A 13,996-nucleotide genomic window follows, 5' to 3' on the forward strand; every position below is an offset into this window, starting at 1 on the left:
ATAAGGGAGTATTGCAAATTTCCAAATGTAATGTTGTGTTGTTATTGTCTTTGACATTTGTCTTAGAAATCTGCATTAAGAATGTTGGTAGTAGTAATAATTAATCATACAATGAATAATTTCTCATTTGTCATACAGTAAATCATTTGTCTGGATATCTTGAATCAGAAATGCCCTAAACTAAACTGTTCTGGTCTGTCCTCTCGAGGTTATGGTGAAGGTGACCACAGATGGTATCTAGACGGGTGAAAGGGACAATTTGGCCTGGAAACAGTGTGAACTTTACCCCCCCTAACCGGCTGAAGTAATGGCGTTCACTATGGCCTGTCTTTCGCCACTTCTACCTGAAAACTGAGTCTGATGTTCAAGTTGTCCTATACTATCAATTCACCAATCATCTACCTACTTCAACTCTAAAATCAGTCACTACCACTTCAATAACTATAATGTATTTCAAAACAATGAACACTTTTAAAACAAGCTATCAAAACCATATTCGGGAGATGTACTTCTCTAGTTAAATTATTATTAATGTGCAATACTAGTCATTTGGAAGACAAAGATGGGGGTATGTCATACAATGATGATGTAAGTTTTATTCAGCCTAAATAGCATGGCATTAGTCTTTATCCTTATCCTCAAGTGTTACAATTTGCATACATGTGTTAGTCAAATTTAACCGTTATCCCCATGTTAGTTTTTCATATCATTCCTCTTAGGCAGTGTGAAAATAATTGAAAATGTGCCCCAAATATCTTCAATACACCTTATGAAAAACAGTGTTAATAGTAACTTTTCCAATACTTTTAAAATGTAAATTGTGAGGACATTTTGATCCTAACAACATTTACATCTGTATTTTTCCAAACTACAAATGTGAATATTCAAACGATATTAATCTCCAAAATGAATAGGCCTATGTATTCAAATGGGGTCATGGTCCTTCTTAATCTTATAAAAGCTTAATTTTCTCATAATTTAGGTGACAAGTTGAAAGACAGAAAAATGTAAACATTTCATTTGGCAGATTCTCAATCTAAACTCATTAATAAATATATTAAAAAGTGCATTTTGTTTATTGCATCCTCTAGATAAATATATGGGATTGCAAATGTATTTACGTCATAAGTCACAAAATAGTGTTCTTGTTAAAAACAGAAACCTACTGACCAATGCTAGATGAGGGAAAACCCAAAATCATGGACATTTGAAGCATTGCATTCATCAGGATGAGAGCCTGATTGAGGCCTTTGTCATGCATGTAATCTGACAATGTAAGGCCCAATCCTAACTTGAGACTCACGCAAGTGCAACTCTGACTTTAGTCGTAAAACAGTTCATTAATATTGCTGGAAGATCTGCATGAATGTGCCCTTGGATCTCAATTTAGGATTTCCCACAAAATCTACTGAAGCACCATCTCCGCTTTCAATTCCACCTACCTAGCAATCAATATATCAACCAATCAAAACAACCCAAAAAAATCTACCATTCAGTTACTCAGGTCAATTATCAGGTGCTCGTAGATCGTAGACCCTTGAAGCTAGAGGCCAGCAGGAACTTCTGGTTGCCGATGGCCAGAAGGGAGGGCACCTGAATGCTGAGGTCCTGGAAGTGGACGAACGGGCTCTTGTTGGTGTCCCAGTAGTACACCAGAGTGAAGGAGTAATCACTGCCCAGCACGGCGTACTGCCATCTGCCGACTGTTAGTGACTGGAACACCATGGAGCCACGTGATGGCATGGGATGCAGCTCACGGAACAGGGTGCCACCCCAGCGCATCACCTTGGAGTCACCGATGAAGCACGTCAGGCAGATGAAGAGCTCCCAATCGACCTGAAATTAGTTGACGGCATACACGTCCTCCATCTCTGGGATGTCTGTGCACCATTCGAACAGCTTGGTGCCCTTGTTCCATTGGTAGATAATGGGGTGCTGTGAGTTGCTGGAGAGGACCAGGTGGGGCTTGGACGAGATCTCCATGTACTCCACATCAGTGTCGGGTTACCACGGGTGCAGGGAATGGTGCGAGTAGAACCCATTGCCGTTCCACTTGTACACTGTCGTAGAACCGGCACGTCTCCACATCATTGGGCTTGCGAATCTTCAGGATGTCGATGTCCTGGCTCTTGATGAACTTGTTGGCAAAGACGCCACGCTTGTAGATGTGCGAACCGCCAAAGAGTTGGGCAACGATGATGAAGAGCTGGTTGTCAATGATCAGCGGCTTGCAGATCACTGTTGATGTGCCTAGACGGAGGGATTGAGGGGTGAAGGAGAGAATGAGAGACAAAGTAGGGGGGAGACAGAGACAGAAATATGGAGGGAGAGAGAGTGTTTGGAGCAAGACAGAGAAGAGAGGCAGAAGGGAGTGCGAGAGAGAAAGCAAAAGATAGGGAGCGAGGGAGATAATATAAATGTGTGACTGATGTTTTATGTATGCATGGCTTCATCGTGGTAAAAATTTGAGAAAACAGTCTTCTCCAAATACTGTTATAAAACAAACTGGTTTTGATGCATCAGAAGAACCGATTTCTTTCAGCATCAAAATAATCTATTTCTTTCACATCGACAAAGTCCTGTACTTACTGTCAATGTGATCATAATTTTGGAAGTTCCTCTCCACTTGATCCCATTCCAGGAAGCTGCACTTCCCAACAAAGATAAAGAGCTGGGCAAACACCACATACTCGTCATTCCCAAATGCAAACGCCTCCACGGATATGGACTCCGACTTCTCTGACTGGTAGGATGCAAACTCTACAGGAAAAACAAAGGAAAGGATGCCACATTGACTGATAATGATAGATTAAAACAAATAAACATTTTGTAGTATTTGACACCTGGCTAGATCAGCTTCAGTTTAGCAGTTAGTTTAACAAACACAACCAAAGTGTGGATTGCAGTCTCTGTTTGTCTGTAGACTGTTTTGAAAGTAAGGAAACAAATATCTGAAAACATATTTTTGCTGAACTATTCCTTTAATATTATCATGTTGATGATTTAAAGTGGTGGTTGACCTGTGGTGATGCGGTCGAAGGACGCAGTGACAAGGTCATTGATGTTCTTGTCTTGGTGGGAAACAGGGCCTTTACAGTAGATCTGGTTCACGGTGGCATTGGTGTGGAGCATCCACTGAACCAGCCATTTCAGTTTACAGTCACACATTAACTGGTTGCCCCGCAAGTCACTGAGGACAGGGAGAGAGTAACACACATTTTAGCATTAGCTGGGCCCGGCTCTACGAGGGGACAAAAGGGGGCTTAACTTGGGGCTATGGAAAACCACTGGGCGGTTAGTTAGGTATGACTCCTTTTGGGTTTAGATAAAAAGCAGGAATAAATGCTTCTCATCTCTCTACTCTGTGGTAGGCTAAGTGAATAGCATGATATGCCTCCGCCTGTTAATATTTGATTTTGATTCATAAGAGCGGGGTCAAGTTTTACCGTTCAAGCTGCTTCACTCAACTCCGCCTCATATCCAAAACAACCTAGTTTAGTTAGCTTCTTAGGTAGCTGGAAAAAGTGTTTTTTATCAGCCTTAGCCTATTTAGCGAGCTCGAACCAGCTTATCTGCCACAATGGATATCAGAAATTAGCTTTGCCAAAGTAACCAAACAAAGGGTTATTGTAACAGACAAAATGCTAGCTGTATAATTTAGCTAGCTAGTGAAAATGGCATTGTCAGCACTGTTTTTTCAAGCTAGTTAATCTTGGCCAATTGGACAGGGAGAGATCTAGGTTCACTTCATAAAATATAGTTATTGACTTCCTGACCATCTACATAAACCAGGATTATCCATGATGTCAATCATTTTTTCTATGCATCTCCCATTTGGCATGTGTTGCGGTTCACAGCAGCACTGGCAGATGTGTTGACACGACAACTGAGTCAGCGTTCCCAATGGACATATATTGCATTCGGAAAGTATTCAGACCACTTTTTCCAAATATTGATATGTAACAGATTTATTCTAAAGTGGATCAAATAAAAGAACATCCTCAAATCTACACACAATAACCCATAATGACAAAGTGAAAACAGGTTTTTAGAAATGTTGTAAATTAATTACAATAAAAACAGAAATACCTTATTTACATAGGCCCTTTGCTATGAGACTCGAAATTGAGCTCAGGTGCATCCTGTGTCCATTGATCATCCTTGAGATGTTTCAACAACTTGATTGGGGTCCATCGGTGGTAAACTTAATATATTGGACATGATTTGGACAGGCACACACCAGTCTATATAACGTACCACATTTGACAGTGCATGTCACAGCAAAAACCAAGCCACGAGGTCAAAGGAATTCTCCATAGAGCTCCGAGACAGGATTAAGTTGAGGCACAGATCTGGGGAAGGGTAACAAAAAATGTCTGCAGCATTGAAGGTCCCTAAGAACACATTGGCCTCCATCATTCCTAAATGGAAGAAGTTTGGGACAACCAAGACTCTTCCTACAGCTTGCCGCTCCGGCTAAACTGAGCAATTGGTGGAGGAGGGCCTTGGTCAGAGAGGTGGCCAAGAACCCGATGGCTACTCTGACAGATCTCCAGAGTTCCTCTGTGGAGATGGGAGAACATTCCAGAAGGACAACCATCTCTGCAGCACTACACCAATCAGGCCTTTATGGTAGAGTGGCCAAACGGAAGCCACTCCTCACTAAAAGGCACTTGACAGCCACTTGGAGTTTGCCAAAAGCCACCGAAAGACTCTCAGACCATGAGAAACACGATTTTCTGGTCTAATGAAACCAAGATTGAACTCTTTGGCCTGAATGTCAAGCGTCATGTCTGGAGGAAACCGGGCACCATCCATCTGGTGAAGCATGGTGGTGGCAGCATCATGCTGTGGGGATGTTTTTCAGTGGCATGGACTGGGAGACCAGTCAGGATCGAGGGAAAGATGAACTGAGCAAAGTGTAGTGGAATTTTACTGTGTCTCTTCCTCCCATTTCAGTGTCTCACACTTATTCTGCATTTGACCTGATACATACTTAGAAATGTGCCTGTTGTAGACAGACAGGGTGTCTGGGGTTTGCTCTCACAAGGTCAGCTCAACACCCAGAGTGGTTGCCAGGTGTTTTCCTCCTCTGCCGCCAGTCTCTGGGAGCAAATACTTTGCTGAGAAACGATGCACTTGGCTATCTTTGTCTAACCCGTAGCGATAGTATAAATATGTTGAAGGGGAAATACCTAATCAGAGCTTCTGACTAAACTCCACATGAAGTGCTGTTTGTCTGTAATCTGTCTGCTGGCGTGAATAAATAAAAACTAATTTAAGCTTGACTTTGGGGTACAGAGAGATCCTTGATGAAAATCCGCACTCAGGACCTCTGGGGTGAAGGTTCACCTCCAACAGAACAATGACCCTAAGCACACATCCAAGACAATGCAGTTCAGAACAAATTCTTATTTACAATGACAGCATACCGGGGAACAGTGGTTTAACTGCCTTGTTCAGGGGCAGAACAGATTTGTACCTTTAGGAACCCTTATCTAAGAGTTTAGAAATGACTCAATTCGATCTGATTTACTGGCCCAACTCTCTAACCACTAGGCTACCTGCCACACGAAGTAAGGCAATAGTTTGATGAAAAAGCTTTAAATAAAAGGTTAAAATCCAGGCATTTCACATGATTGTACAAAACATAGGCCCTATGTCATATCAATCCTCAATCACATCAATCTGGCCTCCTGTATATGGGTTTTTAACAAAGAGGAAGAAGCCAGTACCTTTCAAACTTTATCGATGTACAAGCAACAGTCCTTTTCATTCTGTGGTCATCCTACTTTGATCTGAATGGTTTTCTACAAATCTAGCTAGATGTACTCAGACTTTTCTGAAGTTAGTTAGCTTCAGTTAGCTTCACATTACTGCTATAATTACTAATATAACAAAATATATTGTTATATTATTTGTAATTATTTGTAATATCAGGAGTTTCTGCCAAATGTAAAAAGATGGGTGTTAGCATGTTTTCAAATTAAGATGTACATGCACTACCGTTCAAAATTTGTGTCACTTAGAAATGTCCTTGTTTTTGAAAGAAAAGCATATTTTTTGTCCATTAAAATAACATAAAATTGACCAGAAATACAGTGTAGACATTGTTAATGTTGTAAATTACTATTGTAGCTGAAAACGGATGATTGTACGCCTATGTTTTTAATGAAATATCTACAGAGGCCCATTATCAGCAACCATCACGCCTGTGTTCAAATGGCACATTGTGTTAGCTAATCTAAGTTTGTTTTAAAAGGTTAATTGATCATTAGAAAATCCCTTTGCAATTATGTTAGCACAGCTGAAAACTGTTGTCCTGATTTAAAGAAACACCAGGCTCAACGTCAACAGTGAAGAGGCGACTCCGGGATGCTGAGTTCCTCTACACATGTCTGTTTTTTTGCTCATTAAGATGATCTTTTATTTTTATTGGCCAGTCTGAGATATGTATTTTTCTTTGCAACTCTGCCTAGAAGGCCAGCATCCCGGAGTCTCCTCTTCACTGTTGATGTTGAGAATGGTGTTTTGTGGGTACTATTTAATGAAGATGCCAGTTGAGGGCTTGTGAGGGGTCTGTCTCAAACTAGTGTACTTTTCCCCTTGCTCAGTTGTGCACAAGGGCCACCCACTCCTCTTTCTATTCTGGTTGTAGCCAGTTTGTGCTGTTCTGTGAAGGGAGTAGTACACAGCACTGTACGAGATCTTCAGTTTCTTGGCAATTTCTCTCATTGGAATAGCCTTCATTTCTCGGAATAAGAATAGACTGAGGAGTTTCAGAAGTTATTTGAATCTAGCCACTTTGAGCCTGTAAATCGAACCCAGAAATGCTGATGCTCCAGATACTCAACCAGACTAAAGAAGACCCCAAACTTTTGAACGGAAGTGTATATGGGAATATTTGTACATGTATCTGGTAATCCCTCAGTAATTTTACATATACACTACTGACATAGCTAATATCTTTGACTTCTTTCTTAAAAATTTGTATTTTCTGTGACTTTATTGAGCAGAGTGGGAGAACAAATTGGCCAGTGTTATTTCTAGTGTTTATTTTTCAGTTTAACATTTATAGTGTTTATAGTTCAATTAAAGAAATTCTGTGTAACAATTAAGTACCTTACTGTGATTGTTTTAAATCGAAATGGTCATAAATAAACAAAAATAGCTTCTCAGCAAGAGCAATTTGAGTGGGAGGGGAAAACTCCTTCAGAAGGGAAACCCGAATCCCGTCTCAGCCTGACACATCAACTGAGATGGCAACAATAAGAGGCTCATAAAAATCTTGCAGATGTTTATCATTTAGTGCAGCATCAACATTGATAGTAGTTTTCACTGCGTGTTGTACATTTTATGAGAACGCTGAAATGATGCATATTATCAGTGATTTCCCAGTTATATTTGTTAGAGTGACTTGCGCCGGCAGTCACACCTTAACATGCATGAACCCAAGGCTTTTACGGTTGCAGAAGTCAACAAATGGACACACAGGGCCTGGACACACAGGGCCTGGGTTAACCAAAGGAACAGAGGAGGAGTAGGATGAGGGTATGGCTAAAGGCTATAAGAACTGGTCGTCTAGTGAGTTGGGAACAGAGAATAAAAGGAACAGATTTCTGGGCGTGGTAGGATAGATTCAGGGCATAGTGTATAGACAAGGGTAAGGCGAGTACATTGGGGGCAAACCTAGGCATTGAGTGACGATGAGAGAGGTGGCATCTCTGGAGGTGCCAGTTAAGGTGGGTGCAGTCACCGCATGTGTGGGGGGTGGGACAAAGCAGCTATCTGAGGCATGTTGAGCAGGACTAGGGGGTCCGCAGTAAAATAAAACAATGAGAGCTGCCCTAAACAACAGTGTACAATGCATATTGACATTAGAGAAAGACATAAGCAATCACAGTTGATTGGGAGAGCTTTGATTGGGAGAGCTAAGACAACAACGGGTGAGACAACAATGGGTAAACAGCTAGGACAACAACAACGGGTCAATGGCGATGAATGGGCAGAGAAGGTCAGTTAACTACACACAGGGCCTGAGTTTGAGGCTGGGGCAGACAGATAAACAAAACGAAGTACTGTGTTAATGGACAGTCCAGCAGGCAAAGGCTTTGTGGTCGAGTGATCATAGGGTCCAATGATCAGGAATAGATGAAACAGGGAACCATTCGGTGGTCAATTACTGCATTGCTCAAGCGGGAGACACAGCGTTCAGGGAGCTAGCAGGCCGGGGCTAGCCGATGGATCATCACCAAACATCCACGACGCAGAGGCCAGTTGAGGGCACATTGGCCAAGTTGTCTGTGTCCAGTGTCTGTGTGTTTATATTGACTGTATGTTTGTTTTTACTCCATGTGTAACTCTGTGTCGTTTTATCTGTCGAACTGCTTTGCTTTATCTTGGCCAGGTCGCAATTGTAAATGAGAACTTGTTCTCAACTTGCCTACCTGGTTAAATAAAGGTAAAATAAAATAAATAAAATAAAATGTTACTTTTCCAGATAATGTTACCTCTCTCAAGAATTTTATTTCTATTTTTATAATTGTTTTTCGTTTACGTGTATGACCCATCAGTTTCATTGTTTATTAATATGCTGTAAATGGTTATGTTATGGTTGTAATTGTAACCTGGCGGCAGTGGTTAAGAGCGTTGGGCCAGTAACCGAAAGGTTGCCATGCTGAATATCTGAGCCCAATATTTTGATGTGTCTTTGATTAAAGCATTTAATGTGCCTCTCAGCAAGGCACTTAACCCCACATCACTCTGGATAAGACTAAATTATACAATTAAGTAGAAAAGATTTGACATATTTATATTTTTGCAATTCTGAGTAATTACTACTTGATGGTGAAACATTTAATGGTCTGATCAACACATTGTTTGAAAAACGCAGGTACTGCAATTGCTAAATATTTCCAATAGATGGAAGTATAAAATCACAAATACAATTTCAGAAGATTTGTTTTCTCTTGGGAAACACCACTCCCCCTCTGCCTCACTACCACAGGAAAACTTCCGCACCAACCTTTTTCTGTCCATTTCCACACTGCAGTCCTATTTGTACTTGGCCAATGTCTACAGTTCTTGTACCGTGACACAGGGGGTTCCACATTTTTGTTTCTGCCCTAGCCCTGGGTTTTGTCTTGAAAGCACATTCAGCTTTTGTCAAAATGGACTTTTCATAGCAGGTTTAGGATAATTTATGTAGCAGATTAGGATAATAAATGTAGAAGGCTAGGAGAACTAGGTTAAGGTTGGGAAAAGGGTAAAGGTTAGCTAAAATGCACCAAAAATATTTTGACGTCATTTTGACAAAAGCTGTATACCATCTAGACATGACCCTAGCACCAACACAGTTGAGTCAGCCAATCCACGACTGGGAGACACTGCCGGGCAAATGCAATCATCAAATTAATGATGGTGAATTATTCTTAAGTCGAGGCTGCGGACGTGACTTTTCTGGACCTTCATTTCCTAACCCAAGCTTCAAAACCTAGTTGGTCTTTTTGTTGTCAATTGTTTGGCAGTGTTGTTTTGTCTCGTATTGTAAACGTTCTTAACTTTGAGAAGCTTTGTGGGCCTTGGTCTGTGTTCTTTCCTGTTTGTGTGTGTGAGTATATGTGTGTGTGCTTGTGTGTGTGTGTGGGGGGGGGGGGGGGTACGATACTAGTAGATCAACAAATAGAATGTAGTCACTAGCTAAAATAGTTTTGTCGTCTTTTGTGTGTGTTCTTTTCTTGTAGTCTAGACAGCCTATCTACTGAATGGATCTATTCCTCTAAGATACCAGGAGATACTGATTAGATGATAATATGAGGCCTGTGAAAGAAGGCTATTTGTTAAACTTGCATGTCAGTTTATAAAAAGTAAGTTTAATCATTTGATTTGATTTGCGTTCTAATATACAGCTTTGTGACAATACAATGGAAATGCTTTAGGACTGGCAGGAAAGTAATACGAAACAAGGTATTTAGCGTTGTTGCTCTCCCGAACCCAAAACAAAGACTCTTTTAAGAGACAACTCCCACCTTCCCACTCTCACACTTCCCACTCTCTTTGCAGGATTATATATATACATATGCAGTGCTTTCGAAAATGATTCCGACCCCTTGAATTTTTCCACATTTTGTTATGTTTTAGCCTTATTCTAAAATATAATAAATATTTGTTTTCCTCATCAATCTACACAACACCCCTTAATGACAAGCTCAAACAGGTTTTTTATACATTTTTGCAAATGTATTGAAGACAAAGACCAGTAATATCTTATTTACATAAGTATTTAGAACCTTTGCTATGAGACTCGAAATGGAGCTCAGGTGCATCCTGTTTCCATTGATCAGTCTTTGTTTGATGTTTCTACAACTTGATTGCAGTCCATCTCTGGTAAATTCAATTGATTGGACATGATTTAGCAAAAAAACACCTGTCTATATAAAGTCCCACAGTTGACAGTGCACATCAGAGCAAAAATCAAGCAATGAGGTCAAAGGAATTTTCCGCAGAGCTCAGAGAGGATTGTGATGAGGCACAAATCTGTGGAATGGTACCAAAACATTTCTGCAGCATTGAAGGACCCCAAGCACACAGTGGCCTCTATCATTCTTAAATGGAAGAAGTTAGGAACCACCAAGACTCTTCCTAAAACTGTCCGCACGGCCAAACTGAACAATTAGGGGAGGTCCTTGGTCAGGGAGGTGACCAAGAACTCGATGTTCACTCTGACAGAGCTCCAGAGTTCCTATGTGGAGATGGGAGAACATTCCAGACGGACAACCATCTCTGCAGCTCTCCACCGGTGGTTGTTGCCAGACGGAAGCTACTCCTCAGTAAAAGGCACATGATAGCCAGCTTGGAGTTTGCAAAAGGCACCTAAAGGACTCTCAGATCATGATAAACAAGATTCTCTGGTCTAATAAAACCAATATTGAACTATTTGGCCTGAATGCCAAGCGTCACGTCAGGAGTAAACCTAGCACCATGGCTACGGTGAAGCATGGTGGTGGCAGCATCATGCTGTGGTGATGTTTTTCAGCGGCAGGGACTGGGAGACTAGTCAGGATCGAGGGAAAGATAAACGGGACCAAAGTACAGAGAGTTCCTTGATGAAAACCTGCTCCAGAGCGCTCAGGACCTCAGACTCGGGCGATGGTTCACCGTCCGACAGGACAACGACACTAAGCACACAGCCAAGACGCAGGAGTGGCTTCGGGACAAGTCTCTCAATGCACTTGAGTGGCCCAGCCAGAGATCTGGAGAGAACTGGAAATATCTGTGCAGCAATGCTCCCCATCCAACCTGACAGAGCTTGAGAGGATCTGCAGATAAGATTGGGATAAACTCCCCCAATACAGGTGTGCCAAGCTTGTAGCGTAATACCCAAGAAGACTCAAGGCTGTAATCGCTGCCAAAGGTAAAAGGTCTGAATACTCATGCAAATGTGCCAAAAAAAAGTTTTTTATACATTTGTAAAAAGACTAATCTCTTCAGTAGGTCCTATTGTCACGCCCTGACCTGAGATATCTCTGTTTTCTTTATATTTTGGTTAGGCCAGGGTGTGACTAGGGTGGATACGCTAGTTTTTGTATTGTCTAGGGGTTTTGTATTGTCAAGGGGATTTGTATTGTCTAGTGTTTTTGTATGTCTAGGGTTTTGTAGGTCTAGGTATTATGTTTATGGTGGCCTGATATGGTTCCCAATCCTATGCAGCTGTTTATCGTTGTCTCTGATTGGGGATCATATTTAGGTAGCCATTTCCCTTTGGTGTTTGTGGGTTCTTGTTTATGTGTAGTTGCCTGTCAGCACTCATTTGTTTAGCAGCACATGTCATTTTGTTTAGTTTGTTCAAGTGTTCATTCTTATAATAACGCTGTGCCTTGGTCCAATTCATACGACGAACGTGACACCTATGATTGAGTGTAGTCTGGCCGAGGAGTGTGAAGGTGAATGGAAAGGCACTGGAGCAATGAACGGTCATTGCTGTTTCTGCCTGGCCGGTTCCCCTCTCTCCACTGGGATTCTCTGTCTCTAACCCTATTACACAGGCTGAGGCACTGGCTTACTGGTGCTCTTCCATGCCGTCCCTAGGAGGGGTGCATCACTTGAGTGGGTTGAGTCACTGACGTGATCTTCCTGTCTGGGTTGGCGTCCCCCCTTAGGTTGTGCCATTGCGAAAATCTTTGTGGGCTATACTCGGCCTTGTCTCAGGATGGTAAGTTGGTGGTTGAAGATATCCCTCTAGTGGTGTGGGGGCTGTGCTTTGGCAAAGTGGGTGGGGTTATATCCTGCCTGTTTGGCCCTGTCCAGGGGTATTGTCGGACAGGGCCACAGTGACTCCCGACCCCTCCTGTCTCAACCTGTCTCAATCTCCAGTATTTTTGCTGCAATAGTTTGTGTCGGGGGCTAGGATCAGTCTGTTTTATATCTGTATTTCTCCTGTCTTATCCGGTGTCCTGTGTGAATTTAAATATGCTCTCTCTAATTCTATCTTTCTCTCTCTCAGAGGACATGAACCCTAGGATCATGCCTCAGGTCTACCTGGCCTGATGACTCCTTGGCTTCCCCAGTCCACCTGGCCATGCTGCTGCTCCAGTTTCAACTGTTCTGCCTGCGGCTATGGAACCCTGACCTGTTCACCGGACGTGCTACCTGTCCCAGACATGCTGCTTTCAATTCTCTAGAGACAGCAGGAGCGGTAAAGATACTCTGAATGATCGGCTATGAAAAGCCAACTGACATTTACTCCTGAGGTGCTGACCTGTTGCACCCTTGACAACCACTGTGATTATTATTTGACCCTGCTTGTCATCTATGAAAATTGGAACATCTTGGCCATGTTCTGTTATAATCTCAACCCAGCACAGCCAGAAGAGGACTGGTCACCCCTCAGAGCCTGGTTCCTCTCTAGATTTCATCCTAGGTTCTGGCCTTTCTAGGGAGTTTTTCCTATCCACCGTGCTTCTACACCTGCATTGCTTGCTGTTTAGGGTTTTAGGCTGGGTTTCTGTACAGCACTGTGACATCAGCTGATGTAAGAAGGGCTTTATGAATTCTGGTTATTTTTTCTATTGATTTTCTCATACCATATATTTTGTTATAGTCTAATACATTATTTTAACATTTCTACTAACCTCAAAGTGTTTTCTATCCAATGGTACCAATTATATGCATATCCTGGCTTCTTGGCCTGAGTAACAGGCAGTTTACTTTGGGCATGTCAGTCAGGTGGAAATTCAGAAAAATGGACCCTAGCCCTAACAAGTTTTAAGGGCTTGTAAGTAAGCATTTCACGGTAAAGTCTACAGTTGTAGATAAACAAAGTTTATAAAGTTTGATTTGATTTGCTGGGAAAAACAAGGACATTCAGAGACTTGTCCCGAAGCCACTCCTGCATTGGATTGAAACTTGTGAAGGAATTATCACGAGTCAAGTGAGCAGATATGCTATGCTACAATATTATCTCTACAGGTGACAAACTCAAATTATTGACACTTAAGAGGGCACGTCAGCAGGAAGATTGCCTGGGAATAGTAACCAATCAGATGCATGCATTTGAGGTGCTCGAGACTATTGCTCGAGTTGAGACCGACTGCAATCAGGTGCATTTCATTAACCAAGGAAATGCATGCAAAATATTCATTGACATTGTTTACATACATTGGAGTAAAACACGTTTGTATTTTGGGTTATTATGCGATACAAGTTGTATTCTTCTATAATCAATGGTGTAAATGGATGTACCAACTAAGGATTCTAGCTTTAACATATTAACACACAGACACAGGAAATTAGTTGTTGTTTTTAATAAATCTGGTGGCTCTCAAACAAGGCTTTACTTCTGTTGAGCTGTTTGCTGCCTGCAATGCCTGCCGTCAGAGTGGAGCTGTGAATATTGAAAAGTAATTAATTCACAGCAGACAGTAAAGACTTTGGAGAGGTAGCTGAGAAATAAAGTGTAACACTATACATTAATCCAATCAAATAAAATTGTATATGT

At 41.7% G+C, this 13,996-nt stretch overlaps 1 pseudogene; it reads right to left on the minus strand.

Moving 5' to 3' along the window:
- Positions 1-1,492: 1,492 nt before the first annotated feature.
- Positions 1,493-12,076, minus strand: LOC109888925 (leucine-rich glioma-inactivated protein 1-like; annotated as a pseudogene).
- Positions 12,077-13,996: the final 1,920 nt, after the last annotated feature.

Source organism: Oncorhynchus kisutch, linkage group LG4 (assembly GCF_002021735.2).
Source record: "Oncorhynchus kisutch isolate 150728-3 linkage group LG4, Okis_V2, whole genome shotgun sequence".
Lineage (NCBI taxonomy): Eukaryota > Metazoa > Chordata > Actinopteri > Salmoniformes > Salmonidae > Oncorhynchus > Oncorhynchus kisutch.